We start from the raw sequence: 25,520 nt of genomic DNA, 5'->3' as shown, positions 1-25,520 counted from the left end.
TACACACTCACGGGGAACACACCCACATGTGTACCACGATGTTTAAACCATGCGGTAAGCCTCGAGGGTAATTAGACTGCGCCGTGAATGAGACAGTACGGAAAATTGAGGTATCGAACAATACGATGATCACGCCCGGACTTGTCAGTATGTCCGTCTATTTGCCTGTTCATCCGTCTGCTTTCTCCGTGCAATTTCTCTATTATCACTCGCGCGGCTTGCCATCTAGCTATCCCGAAGACAGCCTTGTTCGGGCGTCGAAACATCGCACCTAATACGTCTGCATTTTCCACGAATCGATACACAGAACATCGCCTGTTCGAGGCTCCGTTGAGAATAAGGAATGCATTCAGGCGCGTACCGAATAACCATGGAATATTGTTAAGTTATTAGTCCGTATTGTACATCGCTGAAACTTCACAGGATAAAACTCGTATCTGTCGAATCGGTTATCGAAGAGGATATCTCAGAATTCCGATTCGATATTTATTGAATGCATCTGCCACAAAATATTTTTATATTATTATCAATTACAGTGACTGAAAATAATTTTTCCAGAATGATTTGAAATTTTTCAATTTCGTCGAAAAATTTAGACACCTACCCTCGGTCGATTTTTCTTAACAATTCGTTTTTCATTTTTAATAAATTTGTTTGACGCTGTACGGAAATTTTGTTTAATACTTTTTTGTAGCTGTCCATGAACTCTACTTCACCACTAAATTTCAATTCAATCCATTGACTATTGTAGGAGTTATGGCCATTTGAAAATTAGAATATTTTTATGGGAGTTTTCTAACTTTACGGTGTTAGGAAATAACTTTTCGAACATTCTTAGAATTTCTAAATATTCTTGACTAAAATACGCGTTGTTTGCGTCTTCAAACAGTAAAATCGTCCAATTCGTCCAGGAGTTATGACTTTTTAAACATACACATAAAATTTCATGAGAATCATAAATTCATGGGCAGACATTGCATTTTCGGTGAAGGATTTTTTTCTCGAAAGTGCGTAGGATATTGTGGATATGTCTGTTCACCAAAAATGATTATAATGGACGCCCGCAACTGAAAATAATTTTTTTAGAACGATTTACAGCGGTATATACAATGCAGAAATTAAAATGACTCGTGCCGTAAAAAAATGGCATCCATCGTCTTTTCTCCTGCTATAACAGGAATCCGCTACAAGGTATAACAAAATTGATTACAGTCTATAAATAAAGAAAAAGACTTCTTTACTAGATAATAGAAAAGAAGCTGTAGAATGTTTAAATATTAATTGTAAAATATTATGATGTTTCTATTATTAGATTATATTAATCACAAGCTTCCCAAATATCCACGATGTAGAAATTAAAATATGACTCTATACGTAAGAAAATGGCGGCCACCGTACGCGACAGTCACGATCGAAAGGCTAAAGTGAAATTGCTCGAAGGAAAATACAATATGTTTAGGGTGGATATCGTTTCGTCCATTAAGCCTTGTAATCGAGCACTTAGGTTTAGTCCCGGAACAATGTTGTTTTCTTGCAGTGCCGTGTACCCCATGCGGGTAATCACGACGACTTTGGTATTTCTCTCCCGCCCCCGCGAGTAGCCATTAAAGCGTCGGAGGAGTTTGCGATCGCCAGCTTCGATCAGAAACGGCATCGAGAATATACGGGTGGAAACTTACGGTTTGTAGTGGGGAATACACAGAGTTTCCTGTTTATCGGGAGGACACTCTGGCAGTAAACCGTCTCTGGTGGTTCGGGTTCTCTACACGAACGATAATTATTGCGATCTTTCCCGGTAAACTTAATCTTACGCTCCACAAGTTCTCGGTGTACATCCATCTTTTCCAATCGAGTATTTCGTTGCAATCTTGCAGTTCACCATCGAAGCGAAGAGTTCTGATTTCTAACTTTCCTAACTTTCCTTCCGAGTTTCGATCGAATGAATCAGCGAAATATTTAACGAACCTTTAGCTAAGCAATTAACGTTTCGCGATACCCTGTACGAACACTGTTGCTGGAACGCACGAGATCATCTGGCTCGAATCGAACAAATGACAATTAGGTCTGCGAATGCAATTATTTTAGTGATTGTTCATCAAAGAATTAATTGCAAATTCCTGGATCACTTTCCATTAATCGCAAGATCATGTTATACCAAATTTATTTACGAGCCCACGAATCAACTTCTATATACAGAAATTTTTCTTAAAAATGATTAAACTTAGAATATAATTGCAATTTTAAATTTTCAAAGCTAACTTTTGATATTGGTAGAAATACTAGATATTTATTTGTTATTAACTTCGATAAGAGTTATCCGAACACAAAAATTTAATACACTATTCCAAAAAAAAAACTGAAACCTCATACAGGTTTGTTGCTCAACGAATGATTAATTCCTTTGTCTCATTTGATCAAAGAAAACATCGAAGCCGATATCTGCGGTGGTTTCGTGGAATTGCTACACTTTCTGTGGCTTCACACCGGTAGATACGCGATATCTAATTCACTAGTCGACGATCCGATTTCGCGTAAGTATTTCAAGCACCGTTGAGCATAATACCACGCGTTTCCGGTTAACAGACACAGCGTTGTGGGAGAAACGTATATGTACGTCATGGTGAATTCATTGGATCGAACTATACAGATCGTGGGACTATATGCCCTGGCTCTAATGCCAGCTGTAATGCAGAGAACTTGAGGAGCAGCCAGAGCACAAACGCGCGTGTCCCAGAACTCGCACCTGGGATTTCTACGTGCCCGCAATACGAAATACAATAACGTTAGGGCAGTTCTTTAAGGACGCAATACTTTCGAGCGGCGAATCCGCGGAATTCGCAGGAACGTGGTGTACTTATGCGGATATCGAATCTCGTGAGAAATTTTCGTAGGTTAAATCAAAATTGGACCCGTATATTTAACTTACTTTTTACCTTTAGTTAAATATACAAACACGACGTATCAATTAATCGTTTAAAATTGTGAGTTGCATCCTGAGAGGGAGGTCATTATCAACGGTGCACGTCGTTTCAAGTGTTTTATAAAAATAGAACTTATATTATTAATATATTTTCGACATTTGATCAAACACGCAAGCATGACGTACCAATTAATACTTTTAAATTGTAAGCTGGAGATGATCATTATCGAAGAACCTACTTTAGAAGCTCGCAAACAGGAGGTTTTCCAAATTCGAGGAGCCAAATGAGAGGGCTAGAGATCCACAGGGTGACGAATTTCGCAGCATTTCGCAGATTCATCGGTTCGTTCGTGTTGCTTCTGAGAAGCGTGTGCATTTCCTCGGTCGCGTGAAGTTTCGAGCGTACGAACGGACGGGCGCGTGACCGTGGTAGCTGTGTCATCAAGCGCGTGCCGCAGCGATGCATCACGGAATGACGGGAATCGTGGCGAAACGCTTCAGCCGCTCACAAATCACATCATACGCCTCCCGTTACAGCGAGCGGTCGCGCGTACATGCACGCCCCTCTTTACCTGGCCGCTGGCTCTGACGCCTCTGACCGTCGTGTCGATAAAAATACCGTCCACAATGCTCTCCGTTGTCGCGTCGCTCGTTCGAATTTCGCGCCGCCGCTGGAAACAATGGCCGCCCTGGCCGGCCGCGATCCGCGCGATAAAGATTAACTTCTGGCGCGTCTCGCTCGTGCGCGTCGTCCCAACGCCTTTCGCCTCGCTGTTGAGACTTCTTTTCGATTTTAATCTACCCTTGCTGAATCCCACATCACCTGGAATCCCTGTTTTTACGTGTAAAATATCAGATACGATCACTCGATAGTTTTAGACACGTGTAGCTTCGCGACTGGGCCTTCTGGTGTACCTAAATCCCAAGTATAGAGACCATATCACCTTCAATAATAAACCCTCTCAATGATTCTTACATATTACTGGGTATTTGGGTGACTTAGCTTAATTGCATGTACATTAAGGATGTTTTTGTTGTTTTAGTTGGGTCTCTGATTCAATTTTAGACACGAACGAACGATTAGGTATACCTTGAAGTATTTCGATCGAGGTTTTCTACCGTCTTTTTATAACGAAGGAGAGGAGAGACGTCTGCCTTGGACGTTTGGGGCATTGAGTGGTCGGTCGAGGAGTTATATACATATTCTAGTAGGTGATCTGTCGAGCGCTTGTGAGAGAGACAAGAGCGTGATCCTCTGGTGGCGAGCGCGGGAAGTGCCGCCACCTCAACACCGTAACCCCACGTTCGTCGTCAATATTTCTCGTTAAAAACAGTTAATGGCCCATAGGAAAGTGTCTTTTCTAAATTTAAGGTTGATCATTTAATAACAAAAAGAAGAAATAGAGTCAGTCTAAAATTCAGGCTCATCTATGTGTTTAATGCATTTCCTGGGCTAAAGGCTCGGTCTTTAAGGTTCGAGATTATTTAAATCATCGATTTCATTTCGTCGGTTGGAGTCTGAGAGGAACGGACGTAAGTTTATCAGAGTAAGACGTGTCGAGCAAACGTATGGTTATCCCGCGTCAAGTCGAATGATATTTTCCTGGTTTTCGCCCGGGAAACGGAACGTACAGCCGGCGTTTCGCGATAAACTTATTTCGTTCTTTGTTTGCTTCTTTCCGCGTGGCCTTCGTGATTTCTCGAGCGAACACGGACGAGCGTGCTGGGACTGCCGAGTCACCTGGCGATACACGAAGATCGTTTTTCGCGCGATGCCGCGCCCTGACTTTCAATGTTCCCTTCGTTTCTGCTTCCTATCTCGGTGCCTCGGCGAAATACAGCACGACGTCGTCCCGAAACGAGCGTAAATTACTTTCGACGATGAGTTACTGCGTTCCCCGAATAATCGCGCGTTTAATCGCAAGACGACGCTACACGATGACGATATACGAACAAGTTTCGCGTGATTTGTAAATAAACGCGATACAATTTCGTATTTAATAAGACCGAAGATCGTTCGTCGATACCGGGCGTTTTAACTCACGCGATCGTCGTTTAAATTTCGCGGATTTATTCCGCTGGGATGGACACCATGTTTTTACTACAAAATGGCCGGTGACGCGTACAACTTTGGAAATACTGTCGTTACGCGTTGCTTGTATGCAAAATATTGTCATTCTTTACTGTTTCTGAATGCAATTTCGAAATGTGAAAGATTTTGTAACGCAGAGATTATATTATTTAGTAATTTGTCTCCTTCTGTATAGTAATGATTTTTCATTTCAATTTCATTCAGTAATCTTAATTTTATCCTTTTTTTATTCTATATAGTTTATTGTAGGTTTACCATTTATTTTTCACGACTCGATCGTGAATTCTAATGATCTTTTTTTATCATATGTTTATACATATGTGTTTTGTTTATCGCCATTTTATAAAGGTTTCTATCATATCGACGATCTTTGTACCGATTTCAGTTTGATCGCTGACCAAGAAGTTACTTAAAAAGATAATTAGTAAAGTAACTCTTGCACCTGTTTGTGTTTATGTATCTTTTGTTTATTATATCTATCTTGTACTTATTTGAATACCGTTTTCTGTTTCAGGTAAGAATCTTCAAAGTATCGTACGTTTTAAGCAGATAATCTAAGGAACTCGAAGATTGATTCGTGGTACAGGCGAACGAGAACATCCAGGTCAGATATATTTACTCGCCTCTTTGAATAATTAAAGAACACTGAACGAAGAGTATTTTACAATAGGATATAATTACCAGCTTTCATCACATATTCTACACAGTCGTGCATACGTCTACGTATACTGTAAAAATATTATTTCGAGATTCCAAGAAATGAACTTTCTTTGGAATCGTCCGACGTACAATTTAGACCACTTTGCGTTGCATTGTATTTTGCAAACGGTGTTCAGATTCTGTTTGACACTGTTTAATTCCGATCAAGCTTTAAGAATATAAATAAAAAATAAACGCGAAGACGGGAGATTCGGTCTTCACCGGTTTTTTCGGTTTGTTCGGTTCGAGAGAAGTATGGCGAACGGACAAGGCGTGGGAAGCGTAGGTGATCTCGGGCAACGTCTCTCGATTTCTGCGGACGATAACGGGCCGTTGACTCCTCTCCGCGGGTACGGGAGCAGAAAGGGCAACCGAGGTGCCGGACGGGTGAGAATTCGGCGCCTAATTTGGGAAGGTTCGTTTTAAGGGTCTCGCTCGAAGGTCCCTGCTCACCGATAGAACGAGATAACACGAATCGTGAACGCTTGCTCGTTCTTCTTCCCACGACCTTCTTAAAAATCGCGGAGTCATTATCTCTGAACGAGGAGGGGGGATTTTGTATGTACTTGGAACAGCAAAACTCTGTTTTTCTCGACTTTCGTAGGAGTAAACTGTTGACTCGGAGCCTGGCGAATTCACCTGGTGAATTCGAATCAATATTTGAGTGAAAAGTGCAAGTAATGGAACTCTAATCGAACGTTGATGGCGGAAAATTAGACTGGATAATCGGTTCGTTCAATTTTCTGACGTAGAAGTTTCACTTAAGGGGAGAAAGCACTGTGACGGCTGGAAATAACGGCAATTTTCTCTGATAAATGCTTTTGAAAGTACATTTCATAAACTATTTCCTGTAAAAATTTCGTATAAAAATATTAATTATTATAGCCATAATAGGAACCAGTGTGAGAAGCCTCCAAAAATTTGTTAGGAACTACACTTGTTTCACTACACGTTGTGAAACAAAAAATCATGCAATTATCTTAAACTATAAGATAGTAGCTTCAGTTGCACGTACGGATTTCTAAAACTAATAATTTATTATAAAATAGTGGAACCTTGAAGGAGAAATCTCAAAAACCTGTGACAAAATCTATATTTCTTTTAACACCATGTTGAAACTAATTATCCTTAAAACCCCAAGCATTGAAAAGAGATTAAAAAAACATTTCGATTTCTTCAATCTGTCACAGTGGTTTCCCCCTTAAATGTCCAAGTCGCAAAAATTTTAGACCTCTCGTCGATATTCTATTAATTATTGCACGAATTTTACCTGTAGATTTGGAGTTGGATAATCGAAAAATAATTTCGGCCTTGTTTTGGATTTGATATTTCTTCAAAGACATGTTTTAATGTTTCTGATCGTGGTTACTATTGTCACCGAGATTGAATGTTCTGTGGCGTCTATGGCGCGTACAATCGCAAATTATACGCAAGGGGTTAAACGCGCTCATGGTAATGTGATTTCATCGAGAGATTTCCAAGACGATGCGCTTAAAACGACGATACTCATTACCAGGTTCAATAGTTCGTTAGCAATGACGAATGGTGCAGTTATGAGAGCACGGTTTTAATTGTTTTAAGATAAAAATATCGATTCCGCTGTACTTCCGTTCCAAACAAACGGTTCGTTAAAAGTTATTTACCTGGTTATTCGTTTGTTTTTCATTCGTAGCCGTAGCTACGCCCCTTCTTTATTTAGTTAGGCTCCGATTAGCTGCGCAGCTTTCAGCAAATACCTCTTCAGGAGCGCGTTGAAAATGCTCATTAAGGAGCAGCTATCGAGTTACCGCTCTGGTAACGAGCCCTGATTGTTTACGATCTTGAAACATTCCGTCGTCTGTCGTGTGACGATAATCTGGACACCGTTGTCGGTAAACTCTAGTCCAAGCCAGGGTCTGACAAACTTTTCCTAAGAAAGGCCGCTTAATAGCAATTCGAGAACCAAGAATCTGTATCGATGCATTTATTTATCGAACGAACGACACAATTTGTACAATTTTTCAAAATTTTTGACGAATCTGATGTTCTTTAATAAATACCTCAAAAATTAAAAGCAATGGTTCGTGGGAGCATGAGAAAACACGATTGCGTCGCCAGAATTTTCGCTCTGAAAGCACAATTATGTGCTCCGATAAATTTAAAGATGCTAGCTTTGGAACTTGGATATATATTGCTACGAAAGGTAAATAGTGTTTCGTTCAATCTTGGCCATGCAATGTCACTTTTTTAGGTCAATTGGTTCGTTTTAGAGTTTCGTATCTTCCAATCAAACTTGCTCAAACGTGGTTGTTTGCTGACTGCATCAGTGTCTCTCAGAGTATTTGTGGCATCGATCGATTAAAATTCTATAGTGGGAAAGGTGCGATTGTTCGAAATTCGTATCACAAATTCGTTTTCTAGTGCTTTAAGTCAATCAGTTCGTATCTTTTAATCAAGTTCGTAGTACAAATTCTTTTTTTACTGCTTTAGATCAATCAGTTCGTACCTTCTAATCAAACTTGTTCAAACCAGCGTTGTTTACTGACTGCATCACTGTCTCTCAGAGTATTTGTAACATCGATCGGCTAAAATTCTATAGTAGGAAAGGTGCGATTCGAACTCGGAGTACAAATTCTTTTCTATATTACAAATAGAAAATCCAAGATTGATGATCGTTTTAGAGAAAAATTGCCGCGGCGATGCTCGTATTTTTCAAAGTTCACGCAGTCGTTCGCGATAACGCGTGAATTATGTACTTAAAACCTATCAAGCCCCTCTTTAGACACATATCATTTTTGGAAGGGTACGTTTCCATATTTTATCCGACCAAGCTGCAATTTCGCTACCCGTTGGCTCGGAACCCCATCCAGTTTCTAAGCAAAGTCTTGGATACCGTTGATAAAGTATTATGTTTCGCAAAAAGGGGGTGAATAAAACGTGAACTGCGAGTAAAAACGGCTCGCGAACGAGCGGAGTCGAGTCGAAAGTAAAAGATTAAAAATCTAAAATGAATTTTTCCTGCAAAATTAGCAGCCGCGCAGAGCTTGAATTTGCTGTCCAGATTAAATGGCCACCCTCGTTTAATTCAAAATCTTGGCCAGCGTCTGATTAAATTGCCAGTCATTCACTTCGCTTGATTATTTACTCTTCTTAACTGAGATTAGTCGCTGTCTTATTACTATCCACTTTACCACTTCCCCTCCCTCCCCCTCCTTCTTCCTTGCTTCCCCTTCCTTTCCTCGCACTGTCTTCGGCTTACAAGTTGCAAATTGTACGTTACAGCGTAAAGACGGGGGAAACTTCCGACCAAGTATCGCGTTCCCCAGCACGAATGTGTCGGTTTCACCTCGATGAACCTCGATTTAAATACGAAACGAACCTAATCGTCGATCACTCACGAAGCGTTTTTACCAGCATAACCTATTATTCCTCATATATTATTTATTTCTTATACGGATAAAAACCCATTAGTGTGCAAGAGAAAATATAATATTTTTATAGCTGAGGCAGAGAACAGAAGCGATATACAGGCTGTTCGGCCACCTCTGGGAAAAATTTTAATGGGAGATTCTAGATGCCAAAATAAGACGAAAATCAAGGATATCAATTTGTTGATTGAGGCTTTGTTATAAAGTTATTCAAAAATAAAATTTAAAAATTTCAAATCATTCACGAAAAAATTACTTTCAGTTGCAGGGGTCAAGTACAATCATTTTTGGTCGTTAGACATACCCACAAAATCCTAACCATTTTCGAGAAAAAAATTCCTTACCGAAAATATAATTTCTGGCCAGAAATGTTACCCCGAAATTTCACGCGAATCTTTAAAATGTCATAACTCCTGAATGAATTGGACGATTTTAATGTTTAAAAAAGCAAACTACGCGTATTTTGATACAGAATATGTAGAAATTCCAAAAATATTCGAAAAGTTGATCTTTGACCCCGTAAAATGAGAAAAACCCCATAAAAATGGTCCAATTTTCAAACAGCCATAACTCTTACAATAGTGAATATATTTTAATGAAACTTTTTTCTGAAGTAGAGCCCATGGATACCTACAAAAAAGTATTAGACAACTTTTCCGTACAGCGTCAAACAAATTTATTAAAAATGAAAAACGAAATTTAAAGAAAAATCGACAGGGGGTAGGTGCCTAAATTTTTCGGCGAAAAAAAAAATTTTTAATTCATCCTAAAAAAATTATTTTCGGTTGCAGGAGTCAATTATAATCATTTTTGGTCAATAGACATATCCCCGAAATCCTACCCAGTTTCGAGAAAAAAATTCCTTACCGAAAATATAATGTCTGACTATACCATTGACATGCTTCCCTGAAATTTCATGCGAATCTTTAAAATATCATAACTCCCGAACGGATTGGACGATTTTGATGTTTAAAAAAGCAAACTACGCGTATTTTGATGGAGAATATGTAGAAATTGCAAAAATATTCGAAAACTTGATCCTTGACCCCGCAAAATGAGAAAAACCCCTTAAAAATGGTCCAATTTTCAAACAGCCATGATTCTTACAATAGCGAATATATTTCAATAAAACTTTTTTCTGAAGTAGAGCTCATGGGTACCTACAAAAAAGTATTAAACAACTTTTCTGTAGGATGTCAAACAAAATTACTAAAAATCAAAAATAAATTTTTAAGGAAAATCGACAGGGGGTAGGTACCTAAATTTTTCGATGAAAAAAAAAAATTTTCAAATCATTCTGTAAAAAGTATTTTCAGTTCGGGGGTCAATTACAACCATGTTTGGTGAATAGACATACCCCCGAAATCCTACATACTTTCGAGAAAAAAATTCTTTACTAAAAATATACTGTGCGACCCAAAAGGTTTCTATAACTTTTTAACGAAGCCTCAATCAACAAATTAGTATTCTTAATTGTCGTCTTATTTTGCCCTCAGAATCTCCCATTGCGGGGGAAAGATAAATTGGAAGTGATATTCAGACTTACAATTTAATCATAGATTGTAAACCTGATTTTTGAATAAGGAAATTTTAGTGACAAAAATTCAAGTGTTGTATAGTCATTGTAAAAAAAAGTGCAGCATCTGTGGTTGCATTCACCCCTAAAATTGACAATATTTACAATACGGACAGATTATTGATTTTATTCTGCTTGTTCGTCGTAGTAAAAATTTAAAAAAATGTTCTAACGCTAGATTAACGAACATTTATTACACTGCTTTTAAATAAAACCCACCGTGTTGACAGTTACGTCAATACGCGATTTTTCTTTTAATTAGTGCATATATTCGAATCGTCACAATAATCTCGACATAAATTGTTAAATAGTAATATTAACGAGTTCTATAGCCGTTGTGCATGATCGTATCGACGAATTCTGCAAATCTAGCGTTGAATAAATCTCGAGAGAGAATTAAATTTTGCACAGAAAAAAGTGAAATAAGCCTTTTCTATACGTACTTGGTCGGCTATTACGACGCCATTTGCGTTACTGGGTGCGGAATGGAGGAGGCAAAAAATTGTAAATACGGCAAAAACTCGTGACGAAGGAATCCTTATCGGTACCGTGATTATGCGAACTGTCGTTACGAATTTGTATGCACCCTTGTACTTAATGATATAGTTTAATATAATGGCATACGTGTTTCATACGGGTAGCGATGATTACAGCGCACGCAGCCCATACTCGTCGTCTGCACACGAAGACCAACGGCGTACACACACAGATCTACCTATATCCTTCAAAGCGTTTGAGAATATTCGTGAAATTGGATTCCGGAACAAAAGAATATTGTACACAAAAATGTAGCATAGCCAGTTTTCGAAAAAGTTGCCCACACCTATGGTCCTCGTAATGGGAATCCCTGATAAAATATAAACACCTGAAATCGGAGGTTGTCGATAGGAAAATCAGCAAACTTTGAAAAATATTTCAAGACATTTAAATTAAATTTACTAGTATTTTGAAATGACCTATTTATTATTTAGCCACTGGTAAATTTCAGGCATCTATTTATTTCACACTCCTACCTTCTATTCTTTATTTTTCAAAGTAAACTGAACTTACTGTGTTCAGACACGTTACGAAAATACGCTCCTCCAATAAAAATGTAAAATATATTCAAGCACGAAATTTTACGCTTCTCGATTTTTTAACGACTCTGGAGGACCTTTTTTCGACTGCAGACTAAACCTTCAAACGCGTTCCCAGAATCCATTCACAGTCTCGTAAACCGATATCACACTGTAAACCATAAACATCCGCTCGATAGCGTTCGTTCTGTCCCAAACACTCTTCGTTCATACGCAATCTTATCGATAGTCATCTGATATCTACAACGTCCATTAAAATGTAACGCTTGAGCTGAACTACACAAAAAGGATTTGATTTTTATAGAGGTATTCAGAATATGGCTTTGTTAGCGCATGGGTTTAGAAACAGAGTACGTTGAACCAAGTATTCAAATTTCTTAGACGCGCCGTGTATTATTATCATGTATTAAGTTTTGTTCGTCGATGTATATTTTAGGTAAAACAATTTTTTAACACTTGGCCTAACCCATATATGGTTGACAGGACTTACCACTATAATACTAGAAAAATTCATTATGGAAGTAAGTACTGAACAAAATTTTAGGTTATGTAGCTTACAGTGGTCTAAACGTATTTATTTGCCAGAGGTTTGCACGAGAAGTCATAGGAGCAGTCAAAACGCATATATCTCATACCTACATTATCATTTCGCATTTGATATGGTCGAACAGGATGCTTGGGGTACTCAAGGTGCTCCAGTTATCAAAAAACCAAGTATTTTAATTATTAACGTAAAACTTAAAGGGTTAAAGTCGAGATGGTTTTTAGAGTGAGATGCAAGTCGAACGGTTTTAAGATTCGCAAACTATAGAATCGAACAGCCATCGTTGCACGCACTTGCTCGATCGGTAATGAAATATAGGAGCCTTCCGGTTTAGTCTCGAAATGGGATTACAAGTTGGAAAGTCGCGTAACGAGAGGATGTACGCGACAAAGTGATACTCGCGACTGCAGATTCCAGAGAACGTGTCTTGCTCTTTACCTCTTTCTCTCTATCCCTCTCCTCTCTTTCTCTTTCTCTTTACTCTTTCGCTCGCTCGTAACCGTGTCGTGAAATCTCGACTCGCAAACTCTCGCGGTTGAGCTTTATAGGTTCCGAAGGAGGGTCGAGAGATCGAGACGCGATACAAAAGTCGGTCGAGCGTGGCGCGCTTTATTCTTCCCCGCCGCGAGGCAGCGGTTACACGGCAGATATTAACTTTGCTTTTGCAATTTTACGTTGATAAAGAGCAAGAAAAGCGAGGAGAGGGGTCTGGGAAACGCGAGGTCGCACGCACGCGAAAGGGGACCTCGCTCTCCCACGACAATGGCCACTGTTTGTCGCGCGAAACAGCGACGCAATTACGCCCCCGATCGAAGGCGACGAACATCGACCATTTTTCGTTATTAATATTTTACAACATCCGTGTTTCTTCCGTGTTGTTCGATTCTTTTCTTTTCTGTCAAACAGTTCGGGATATTTCGCGGTGATGTTTATATTTTTGTAACTGTGTTTCTAAATCGTTTTTTATTTATTGAGGACTTCAAACTCTCAATAAAGTTACAATTATGAAATAAAAAATACAATTGTACAAGTAAACAACTAGGATATTAATTTTTAAAGTAGCATATGCCATTCCAAAATATACACTTTCGTACAAGCTTATTCAGCAATATTCGATAAATTTTATATTAGGAGAATGCTTAATTTTTTGTACAATTTGCATTCTGATGAAGTAATATTTTTTAATATGATCAAACGTTTAAGTATCTCGACACGGGAATGACTTAAGCCACTTTCATAATAACACTCAGTATTTCAAGCTTGATAATCACATAATTGATACGACATCCATCCCAGTTAAAAAAAAAAATCTTGTACTCAAATGTATACAGGAGTATAATAAATTGTTAGATTTCCAATGTACAATTTTCTAAAAAGGAAAAAGTAGAAAACCATCCCTTAATATTTGTATATAAATGTATCAACATTTAGCTGTTGATCACTTTGAAAATACAATTTCTCCCGATTACGCGATTCTATGATTGACGAATCATGCGAGAAGACTACCATCGAACGCCCTCGAAAGGTGAAAAGTTCACCCTCGTCATCGTGTGAGGAAGTGATTCTTTCGCGGAAACCGATTCACGGGGCGAGGACGATTAGGCGCGCGGATTTAATATGCAATAACGAATCTGTTGTCGGGGGCAGGAAGAATCGGTTGACAAATTTCTCGACGGCCAACCCAGGAAATCGAACGGATGTAGCTCCGACTCGCTGTAAATTCGCGTTTGATGTCACTCCGCGTCACTTCGCATGATTAATGTCCCCTGGTCCCGCTTAGGGGGACGACGACGCCGACTTCTGGTACCAGAATTTCGTTCACGACCACCATCGTTCTCAGTCCAGGAATTTTAATCACTAGATATGTAAGTGATCGGAAACAGAACGATCATCCTTCACTGTTTAGATTCCTTCGACCCGTCGATCTTTCACGTCGTTCGAAAGGTCCAAATAAATGGTAAATGCTCCAGGCAAAATCTTTGTATTTATGAAAGCTAAAACGGGTTCTTATAGAAAGGGTTAAAAAGTAGAGTGTTTTGGGACTTGCAGGACAGATAATGTTGGCTAAATGGAGGAATTCCTAAGAAACAAGGGTTGAAAAATGAATGTTCTGTTTCGAAACGCTCAAATTCGAGACCTAATAACGATATGATTTTTCACTAAATGTGAAAGCAAATAAATCTAAATTGGATTCTTGAATTTTAATTGTAAAAATAAGTTTGTCAAACACGCGACTGCTTTTCTTTCGTTTCTTTCGTTTTCAACCAACAGTAACCCCATTTTTATTTAATATATCTCAATGATATCCATTTGAGTAGTGTAAACGTACCTTTTGACATTATTTTGCAAAGTATTATTTTACAAAAGTTCAGTTTGGAAACCCAGCGTTAAGGCACACCCTGTGCAGACGTAGGCGACGACACCGATTCCTGGTTTCGGAGTTCCGCCCACGATCGCCGTCGTTCTTCATCGTTCGACCGCTTTTCCCCTCCACGAATTTTAATCACCACTGAGCCAACACACAAGAGAGCAGAAAGAGGACGAGTGGATTTCGCGGGGACTGATGCGCGCCGCTTTATTTCGTTAACGTTTCAATCGATCATCGCACACCCCCGGGATTTCGCTTCCCGCTCGATGCGTTCTTCCCTTTCTCGCTCCCTCTGCGTCGGTTTCTCTCGACAAATCGCGCTGCTGCACCGATGACATAATCTTTGCGAGTTTTGCGCGCGCGAAAGTGAAAATGTTTTAGCCGTCGGGTATAAGCGAGACAATTAATAATTCGTTGTTACCGCGTTAATAAAATCAACAGTGTTTCGATAAACAAGAAAGAAGAAACAGATTTCGATAGTGTGATGTATTTTTTCTTCTTTTTTTTTTTAAATTCGATCGTTTGAGAAATATTTTTAAAATTATTTCTTGTGAAATATGGATCCGGGCAGAAGAAATGTATGAAAATTATGTATTATTATTTGTATCATACAAAAACAGATGAACAATTTTGTATAATAATATGTCTTTATCACTACAGGCAAATGCAAAGTATTATTTCTCATTTTTCTGTTCCGCTTAAATAGTGCGTTGCAGTTTGATTAGTATACAGTGCGGGATGGAAATTTAACCGTGCAAATTTTGAAGAGACTACGACTACAAAAATTAGGTACAAGATTAAACTAAACTAGACTAAATAGGTTAATAAAAGTACAGTCTTTATAAATGAAAAAGAATAGTAATATAGTAATAGTAATAAAAATAAATTCCACGTTATCGAAATATATATTTACAATTCGTGCAAGCACATTTTACACGAAATTTCCAGCAAATTGCTCGTCTTATTTTTTAATTTACAACAGTTCTTTAATACCCTAGATACGAAAACAAAACATCTCATATTCCTACCTCCTCCATGGAATATTTGAAATAAATTTTACATCGCGTTCGCTGGAAATATATATTCTTTTATCCCGGTTTTCGTAGGAAAGTTGGCCCGCAGCAAACGTTACTTTATAGTTTATTTAGCCAAAAAGAGTTCCGCATCGCGATTACAAGCCATCGGATACGTTTGGATGCGGTCTCGTCCCTTTTGTGAGAAATATCTTCCCAAACCACGCTGTCCCTCTAATTTTCGAACCGAACCGGTCCCGGAAGAAATTAAATATTCCTACATTAATACTGCCGAAATACCACCGTCGACGTTCCGTAGACGATTTACTGGGCGCGGCAACCTTTGGGAACAATGGAGTGTACGACAAAGACTCGGTCCGTTTAAAAGTTCATATTCCCCGGCCTAGCGGCTATGGAAATCGGGCTTCTCGTATCGATTGAATTCAATTTACGGCCGTCAACGAGGAACGTGAATTTGACAGTCATCTCCCCTTTGGCGGGAAAGGGGAGCTGGTAAAGTTGGTGCGCGACGATCGACGATGACCTGCGTAGCCAGCGTCCAATCGGTCTCTTCGCTGCTCCCGGTCTCTTTGCGCGCCTCCGACAACCGCTGAAATTAATGACGCCCTCTCGAACCGATGATATCGAGGCCGGAAGAACGCTCAATTGGCCAACGAAATGTAGATTACCGAGAAGCATCAAAGAGGTCGAAGGAATATGAATCTCACCGACTCGTTGCGCCAGAGCAGCCACCAATCTCAACAAGCCAGCCAAAAGCTGATCCCACCATTTTAATTCATCTCCAGTGTTTTGATTCTCCAGATATAGCTTATTTCATATTCGGAAAATAGTATAGAAATGCGACGAAGAAACAAGGAATTTAAACGTATTTTTAACGCGTGTTTTTTCATTTCTATTAAAGTGTACAGTAATGATTCAGAACTACCTCTGGTTCAATAAAAAAAAACAGTGGTGGATGTTTTATTGAAACGCTTGTGATATTTACACGAGTAGAAAGATCTCACAGAAGATGAGATTTTACAGCAATAGTATGGTGAAGCAAAATTTTGCAGTTTGGAAGAAATGTGTACCAAGTGGCTCTGTGTTTACTTCGTGTCCACAAATAAGTATTTGTGAAATGACGATTTCCCAAGGCTATTATCGATAAATTTTTTGTATTTCGAACATCTTAATTTAAATAAGAGACAGGAGAATTTTTGCTGATTTTGAAAATTTATGTGCTTGTGGTTTTCATTGAATTTTTTAGTATAAAGTCTTATTGTAATGCCCTACCTCGAATTACCAGAAGAGGAGTTTTGTGAATTTATTTTACATCAACAAGCGTTAATCGAAATTGGAAATGAAATAAAAAAGGCACTTTCAAGCCAGTTTTTTGGGTTTTCACTCTGTAACGTTGGTTAGACTAGCACGCGAATGTCTCGTGCCTGCACGCATCAGCGAGCAGGAGGAAGTTTGCAATCTGCAGAATTTTCTCTGTCCCCGTTGTTGATGAAATAAGTGACGACTGCCTGCCCACTGGTTCGACCTTTAGCTGAAATAAGTACCTAGGGTTCTTACTTGAATATAATGTGTTTAATAGATGACGATTAATCGAGTCGACCTTCGAACAGTTCTCGTAACTATTTATCTACTGTGGGGGAAATGGCGTCGCTATAAAAGAAATAGGATTAATCTATTTTTGCTGGATTTTTCGTGGAAAACTGAATCGAAGGTATTGCTATTAGTTAATAAAGAAATGATTAATGTTTGTCTGAGTCTTCGATTATCAGAATGTTCGGCAAGAAACGTTTCGAAAATATCTTGCCAGCGGCGTACATAGAGTTGCTCGTTAGCGTTCGAAAATTTTCAGCGAAACACCGACGTCAATTATATCAGGCTACGCAAGCACGTGGCTCCCAGAGATTTCCTTAGAGATTACGCACTGAATCTATACAGCCAGGATTGCAATCCTATATCATTTGATAACGTCAGCTTATAGAGGCTGGATAATCCTTAACGGAAACACAGAGACCAATAACGAGCACTGTCATTACACGAGTCCGAGATGCCTGTAATTTTACGAAACAAGGTATTCGAATCGAGAATTAAATCCTTTTGCGATCAAAGACAAACAAAACAAAACGAGGTTGTTGGTGTTTTAAAAAGCCACTTTTAAATTTGTCGTTATGACGGTAAAATGTAATAGAGACATCGAAGAATGGTTTTCTTACGCTTATTTCCCGAATTTTTTGTTTGTTCTTTCATTCTATTTTTGTTCTCTTTCTCCTTGGTCAATAATTTATTTATTTACTTTCACATCTTGCTCTTGTTTCAATGTTCTCTTTCTTGGCATTAGGTAAGGGAGATACTTTCAGAATTATTTTGTAAATATTATCAGCAAAACTAGTAGTTGACTGCACGTCTAATGTCTTCTCAGCTTCTTCTCTGGATAGAAATCAAATTTTGCTGATTCCTTATTTCTTCATGTGGAATATTTATCATTTCACGACCTGCATAATCAATGTCTGAGAATATATTTCTATCCAGAGGATAAATTCCAATACATTTGAAGCCATTAGTACGAATATGAATAAACAAAATTTAGATTTGTAGTATCTGGTAATAGGGAGTGATGATCTGTCCGAAACCAGGGGACAGCAAAGCCATAAAAAAAAGTTTATTTTATAAAAACAAATTCACTATATGTACAACATACAAAGCTGATTAAGAAAGTACTTATCAAACGATATAATAATACCATTCACGCATTTTTTCCATTACAAAAATTGAGGGGTATAGTAGTTCATAATTTGTACGAGCTTCTAATTAGACGCAACAGTGAACCAATTTTTTAAAATCATTTTAAAGATATCGCTACTCTACTAAGTACCGTCCGGTTTTAGAGGCACTCCTCCCATACACTATGTAAAAATAAAAACAAAGTGAATCACAGAATCAATTGCAAAGTGTTTTAAGGGGGCAATCTCATGTGTACGTTTCAAAATTTAACATCTTTATTAATTTTTTAAAATTAAATGTTACATCTAATGCTATAATTTATTTTCGCAATTTACTTAACTATCCTTCGGGAATACAAAATGAATTTTCCAATAATTTTTATCGACTTTTCGTGCTTTTATTACGCCCACAGTGAACATATGTCTAAACACTGGCGTAGGTGATTGCAGCTCTCAAGGTTGACTAAATAAAAAAAATCAAACAATTTTTTATTTGGTCTCACGCGAGACTGCCCCCCTTAATATACCATGTGGGTGCAAGTTTATGGCAAGTTTATTCGTAACGCTTCGAGTCATCCGTTGTCCGTCGAAACGGTTCCAGCTGCGTATGGCATCGGTAAATTACGAGTTCGAATCGCTAATCTCGTATGACGCGCGCAATTACAAATCGCTAATCTGATTCGCCGTAATTATATGCCATTTTCCCTCGACACGGCGGAGGACAAGTCGCATGCCTCGCGGGGACCGTGCACGACACGGTGCGAGGAGTTAAATGGACTGTCACAGAGCGAGACGGTGGTTGCGTGGGCGGGAAAGAGACGGTCGTTTAAGCGGGAAAGAGAGAAAGAGATTGCGGAAAGCCGCGAGTGGTGCCGGCGAGGCGGGTCCGAGAAGCGAGAGAGGGCAGCGTTATCGAAAGTACCCGGTATTGGCAGACCGTTTCCCAGCAAATAATTGGAAATGCAAACGGGACGAGCCTCCCTGTGATAGTTCGATAATTGAGTCCCTTATCAGTGTTTGAATGCTCTCTCTCTTGCTCTTTCTTCCACCGTCTCGCTCCGTTCCTCGTCTTCTCGGTTCCCGTTCTCTCTGTCCCACTTTCTACCACCCCCGCGGTCCTTTATTTCTCGGTGTACACGTCCCTCTCTGCCTCCGATCTTTGCCCTCTTTCACCGTCGGCTCTCTGATTTTACAATCGTTTACACCTGGCGGCTCGTCGAGAAAGAGGCACCGGAACTTGTCGATGGAAACTCGCGCATCGACGCGGCCGCGGTTTGTGTCGCTGCACACGTGTTGCTCGCTGGCCGCGTGCACATTTTCCACCGTGATTATGGTCGCTCAGACCATTCGTGAAACGAGGATTCTTACTCGAGAGATGGACAGCATGTTTGAAAACAATGTCTGGAGACGTTGGGGACTTGTACTCGGCGAGAGGAGTGAACAATGTCGAATGAAAATAGATCTGAAAACGACGAGCGTGTGTTTCTCTAACTTTTATTGCAATAAATGTCGACCATGTTAATTATTGGAAAAAGGAGGCACCAACGCTATCCTTCGTACGTAATTAGTATACCGTGGCAGGTCACATCTAAATACAGAGCAGTATTCGTTATACATTGTATTCATAACCAACTATTCGCATCTCCAGAAATAAAGTAATAGCCAAAATTAATGAATCGTAAAGTCATAAATCTCTATTTGAGGAAAGAAAATCTTTTATTGAGTCGTTGTCAAGCGGATGTACTGTACAGTTTATTGATTGCAGAATAAATAGTATGTGGTATCTAGATGGATCGAGATCATAAAAATAAGAGTTAATTTGCTCAGTTTACCAAACTTTATATTTTTAATTTTCTGCAGAAAGAAATCGAAGAGTACCGAGCAACTTTACAGCCCCGGTTCAAGATGGCCTCTTTATAGTGTCCGCTTCAAAGTTTTCTCCAAAGTGCATACTTTAAAGTTTACGACTGGGGAAACAAACATTCCCAGATATCTTCTTATCGTTACAACTGGTAAAATATATTCCTTCGGGTTAATCGTTAATTTGTTCGCGTCAAGCGTTCTGCATCATGGGTTCGGTATTGAGCAACCTGCATTAATGATTATTATTTTACTACCGTATTTACTCAGTGATTTATTATCCTATTCGCGGCGATAGGTTGAAAAAGCTGTGGAAATTATATGGCTTCCAAACATGGCGAAAGATAATTTATATCTAAAAATATTTTATTAGTTGCAGACTTCATTTCCAACTCAGAATTTTCAAAATACCTGGAAGAAAAATAGGAAGCAATATGTGTCCGTTGTATAGAAAATTACCGTGTACATATAGAAAATATTCTATATGTCTGAATCAAATTTTTCAAACAAACAACGTGACAAAAAATACCACTTTCTATACTTACGCAATAATCGTTATTTATGGACGAGGAAAATATTTTCCCGGTTGCATTCGACCGAATAAATTTTTTGTTTTACGATACCGTTGACGTAAAACGAGTCGTAGTAGGAAAAAGTAGAATAAAATGAATAACATTTGCGTGTATAACTGTTACTAGCGATCGAAATAAATTTCCCTCGTCGATAACTGTTGTGAGAGATCGAAATGTTTTTTTTTTCTCGTTGGTAATGGTTACTGGTAACGACATAAAATTTCGATCATTGTTGTCTGCAACTAAAAACATTTTAATCGGGGAAATAATTGTTCTTTGTTCTGATTATAAAATAAATCCTGGTAATATTTATATTGTGTTGTTTTCATTTGCAAGTGCGGGGATGTCTACGTGCAAAAATAAGTCGAGAAAATAGAATAACATTTTTGTGCCCCATTTACGGCTAATTACGATTGTTCTGGTACTTCTGACTCCACTGAATTTTATACGCGAGGCTACACAAAATAATACACGTTGAAAATAATGAAAACTCTTTTCAAATATACAACATAATTGTACATGTTCTTGAACATATAAAAGTTCAGAATACGTTAATAAATATAATAGATTTATAAATTTAATTGTTATGATTGCTAAAATGTGTTTATAAATTAGTATAATATACAAGACTGTTAACGTAGTTTTGTTTAGTGAAATAAGAGCTCGAGAGCTCGACTAATTTTCAAATTCGATTATTTTGTAAACGAAGAATCGAAACGTACGAAATCCATCTTGAATCGATTCTTATTCCCAACATGAATGGGACAGTATTCAATCTCAACGTAACAATTGAATATTTTGTTAGCTTTATATTTTTACAGTTTTTATTACTATTATCAGAAATCCATGATTTTTCGATAAAGTTAGCTGGACCTACGAAACAATGCGTGACCCAAAATCCACAACAAAGAAGCGATTCTGCGTAAAAGAGCGAATTGAAAATACAGATTGAAGCTTTCCGAACGAATTTCAATTTTTGGGGAAATTGTTTCTGAAAATTTGTGGGCCACGCCGTGTACTTGATTAAAAGTCGCTTTATTGCACACCGTTACTGGCTTTCATCTCGTTTGTATACAACGTGGTAATTTCACAGGAAATCGGACACTTTTTTGGGACAACGTTTCGAATTCCCCTGAAATTCGGATATGTTGTCTTTCGTAATTCTCATCTCGAAAGATGTGAAAATTATTTCACTGTTCGAAAAACAGTGTCAACGTTCAGTACATGATTGTTGAACTGTGAATAAAATTTGCACGACTCTGAGACACTTCAAGAAATACAAACGATTTCTCGAGTTTGGGTACAAGTCAACGCGTCTCGCGCGCTGGAAGGTTTCCCCGCCCGACGAGTTAACTCGTCCCCGGTCGCGGCGGATTAACGCGTCGAGAAAAGAGAAAAATGGGGTTTCTGAAGGCCCGGTGCGGAGGTGACTCCTTCACTTACGTTTTCGCGTGCTGTTATTCGAGACGCGAGCGACGCATCGGTTCGCCGCAGTCGCGGGGGTGGGAGTTTCGGTTTCTCGGTGTCGCGTAGCTCGCGATATTTGCATGAACTGCGTGAACAGCCGCGTTGCGTTCGCGTGTTTGTCCCATCAGGCGTGCAGAAACGTCTGCACGCGCGTAAATACACGGATGGAGCGGAAAACGACGGTATATCAGCGACTGAGCCCCCGCGCGCGCATACTTGTGTATTAATTCGAGTCCGCACACGGAAACGCGCACGCGTGTGGAACGTAATGCAGGCCGGACGTTTCGTTGTGGCGCCATAAACACCAGTGTGACGCCAATTACGCAAAGGGTCGACCGCGATGTTTTGTTGCGTAAGAACCGAAATTATCCACTGCCTCTCTCACTCTAACTTGCTCCCTCTCGCTACCCCCGACCGTGGCCCGCCCTTCACCCGACGCTTCTGCACCAAATTGCACCGAAATTTCGGATAATTTCAGCTACTGTTGTCCTCATCGCGCGCGTAGCCCCTCACGTGTTATTAACACAACTTTCGTGCGCCCCCTTCAGAGGAAAAACGCTGTCGAGATCGCACTCGAGAAACCGTTTGAATTCTGCTACCGTATAGAAGAAACCTTGTTTAAGAACAAGCAACGAAAGTTAATTGAATCATTAAAAAATATAAATCTTTACATAGTAGGGAATGCATTTGTTTTTAAGTTTCTTTGAGAGTTTTTTACAAAGATTGTTGCAACATCTTTTGCAGTTAAATATACAGGGTGTTCGGCTACCCCTGGGAAAAATTTTAATACAGGATTCTAGAGGCCAAACTAAGACGAAAATCAAGAATACCAATTTGTTGATTCAGGTTTCGTTAAACAGTTATCAACGTTTAAAGCTCCAACCGTATCGAATTTTTTTCTCGAAAATGCGCAGGATTTCGGGGGTAGGTCTATTCACCAAAACTGATTGTAATTGACCCCTGCAACCGAAAATAATTTTTTCAAAACGATTTGAAATTTTTCTTTTTCGTCGAAAAATTTAGGCACTTTCTTGAATTTTTTTCCTGAAAATGCATAGGATTTTGGGGGTATGTGTAATGACCAAAAATGATTGTAATCAACTCCTGCAACCGAAAATAATTTTTTCAGAATTAATTAAAAATTTTTTTTTTCGTCGAAAAATTTAGGCACCTACCCCCTATCGATTTTTCGTAAAAATTCCTTTTTCATTTTTAGTAATTTTGTTTGACGCCCTACAAAAAAGTTGTCTAATACTTTTTTGTAGGTACCCATGAGCTCTACTTCAGAAAAAAGTTTCATTGAAATATTTTCAGAATTGTAGGAGTTATGGCTGTTTGAAAATTGGACCATTTTTATGGGGTTTTTCTCATTTTGCGGGCTCAAGGACCAACTTTTCGAATATTTTTACGATTTGTACATATTCTCCATCAAAATACGCGTAGTTTGCTTTTTTAAACATTAAAATCGTCCAATCCGTTCAGAAGTTATGACGTTTTAAAGACTCGCATGAAAATTCGGGCAGACATTTCTGGCCAGAAATTAGATTTTCACTAAGGAATTTTTTTCTCGAAACTGAGTAGGATTTCGGGGTTATGTCTGTTGACCAAAAATGCTTGCAATTGATCCTTGCAACTAAAAATAATTTTTCCAAGACGATTCGAAAGTCTTTTTTTTTAATCAAAACTCTCAGCACTTACTCGAATTTTTTTCTCGAAAATGGGTAGGATTTCGGGGGTATATCTATTCACCAAAACTGATTGTAATTGACCCCTGCAACCGAATATAATTTTTCCAAAACGATTTGAAATTTTTGAATTTAATTGTTAATATCTTTTTAACGAAGCCTTCATCAACAAATTGGTATTCTTGATTTTCGTCTTATTTTGGCCTGTAGAATCCCCCATTAAAATTTTTCCCAGGCGTGGCCGAACACCCTGTATAAGGTCTATCTATTTGTGTTTGAATAATACTCTAAAATTTTTTGGGCTAAAAAAGGTTAAAATTCGTGGTACTGTATCCTCTCAAATATAGTCCCTTTTAGAAAAAGTTATTTCATGGTGTCTACGGTTGTATCCATTTTGTTTGTTTTTTTTTAACGCTAGATTTACGGATATTGATTCCACATATTCGTATTAAAATTCTTTACGTTGACGATTATATTGAAATGTAATTTTTCTTTTAATTAGGAACTATATTCATATTGTTACGATCATCAAAATCAAGTTAAATATGGATTCTGACCCTCGTCAAATTGACTATAACAGTGGATAATAAACTATTTACGGTTATTTAAAATAGACACTGTTGAAGCATATGTAATTATTTTAAACAACCTTTTGGTCGCAGGTTCGCAGAAATAACTATTTCACGTTTCGTTATCGGTCGCTTAGCCGATATTACTTTACGCTGCAGCGGGATCAATTCAAACTACTCCTACTCGCGTTACAGATATTATTAGGCGCACCGCAAACTTCTATCGCTTTCAAGCGACCGCAAAACTTGTCGCAACAACAAGATTTATTAAATAAAACGGATTTTTCCACGGTATCGTTTCTCTTATTAGCCGCGATTTCTATCCTGCACGCAACTTGTCCGTTCGCTTTTATGTCACTCGCACGCTCGGTCTGTATTTGCTTTACCGATATTGTCAGGCTTTTAGCGAGGAACGAGGTTAGATCGAGTTAATTATCAATACACAATTGTAAATATTAAACGATATGTATTAAACAGATAACAAAATAAAAACGAATGAAAACATGTGTTCACGTAACCGCGGCCATCTTGGCATCGATACGCGCATGCGCAGACCATCAGGGCCCGAGGATATCGATCGAGTATCGATCATATGAAATCACTATATTTCTCACGGATATAAAACACTAAACTTCGCTAAATGAACAATATTCTGTAAGAAAATAATTATTCCTGTCGAAAGGAGCTCAGTATTACGTAAGAATCGTTTCAAAAATCTACGAAGGATACCGTTTGGCGTGTCGTTTTGAAAAAGTTGCCTCGTTGTTTAGAAAGTTAATTTTATATCGGTCACTCGTTACGACTGTAAACTAGAGGGCTAGACTTCGCCTTATTACGAAACAATGTCGAGCACGGTCAGTTAATTCTGAAACGTTGGAGCCTATGCGGGCTGCAGCGTTCTTCGGGAGCGGGAATGCGCACCGAGCTTAATCAA

General features: G+C 38.7%; 1 protein-coding gene across 20 annotated transcripts in view; it reads left to right on the top strand.

Moving 5' to 3' along the window:
- Positions 1-25,520, top strand: part of LOC143343149 (protein muscleblind) — a 562,363-nt gene that overhangs the window by 267,424 nt on the left and 269,419 nt on the right. The window contains exon 4 of one of the 20 annotated variants that reach the window (XR_013079926.1): positions 5,527-5,616. The exons of the other annotated variants lie outside the window; for them this stretch is intronic. The gene's annotated coding sequence lies outside the window, so the exon portion shown is untranslated. The remainder of the gene's footprint in view (positions 1-5,526; positions 5,617-25,520) is intronic. 20 annotated transcript variants of the gene reach the window in all.

The sequence above is a fragment of the Colletes latitarsis genome, chromosome 7 (genome assembly GCF_051014445.1).
Source record: "Colletes latitarsis isolate SP2378_abdomen chromosome 7, iyColLati1, whole genome shotgun sequence".
NCBI classification, from domain to species: Eukaryota; Metazoa; Arthropoda; class Insecta; order Hymenoptera; family Colletidae; genus Colletes; species Colletes latitarsis.
The sequence above is the reverse complement of the archived record's forward strand: the minus strand, read 5'-3'. Positions and strand labels throughout refer to the sequence as shown.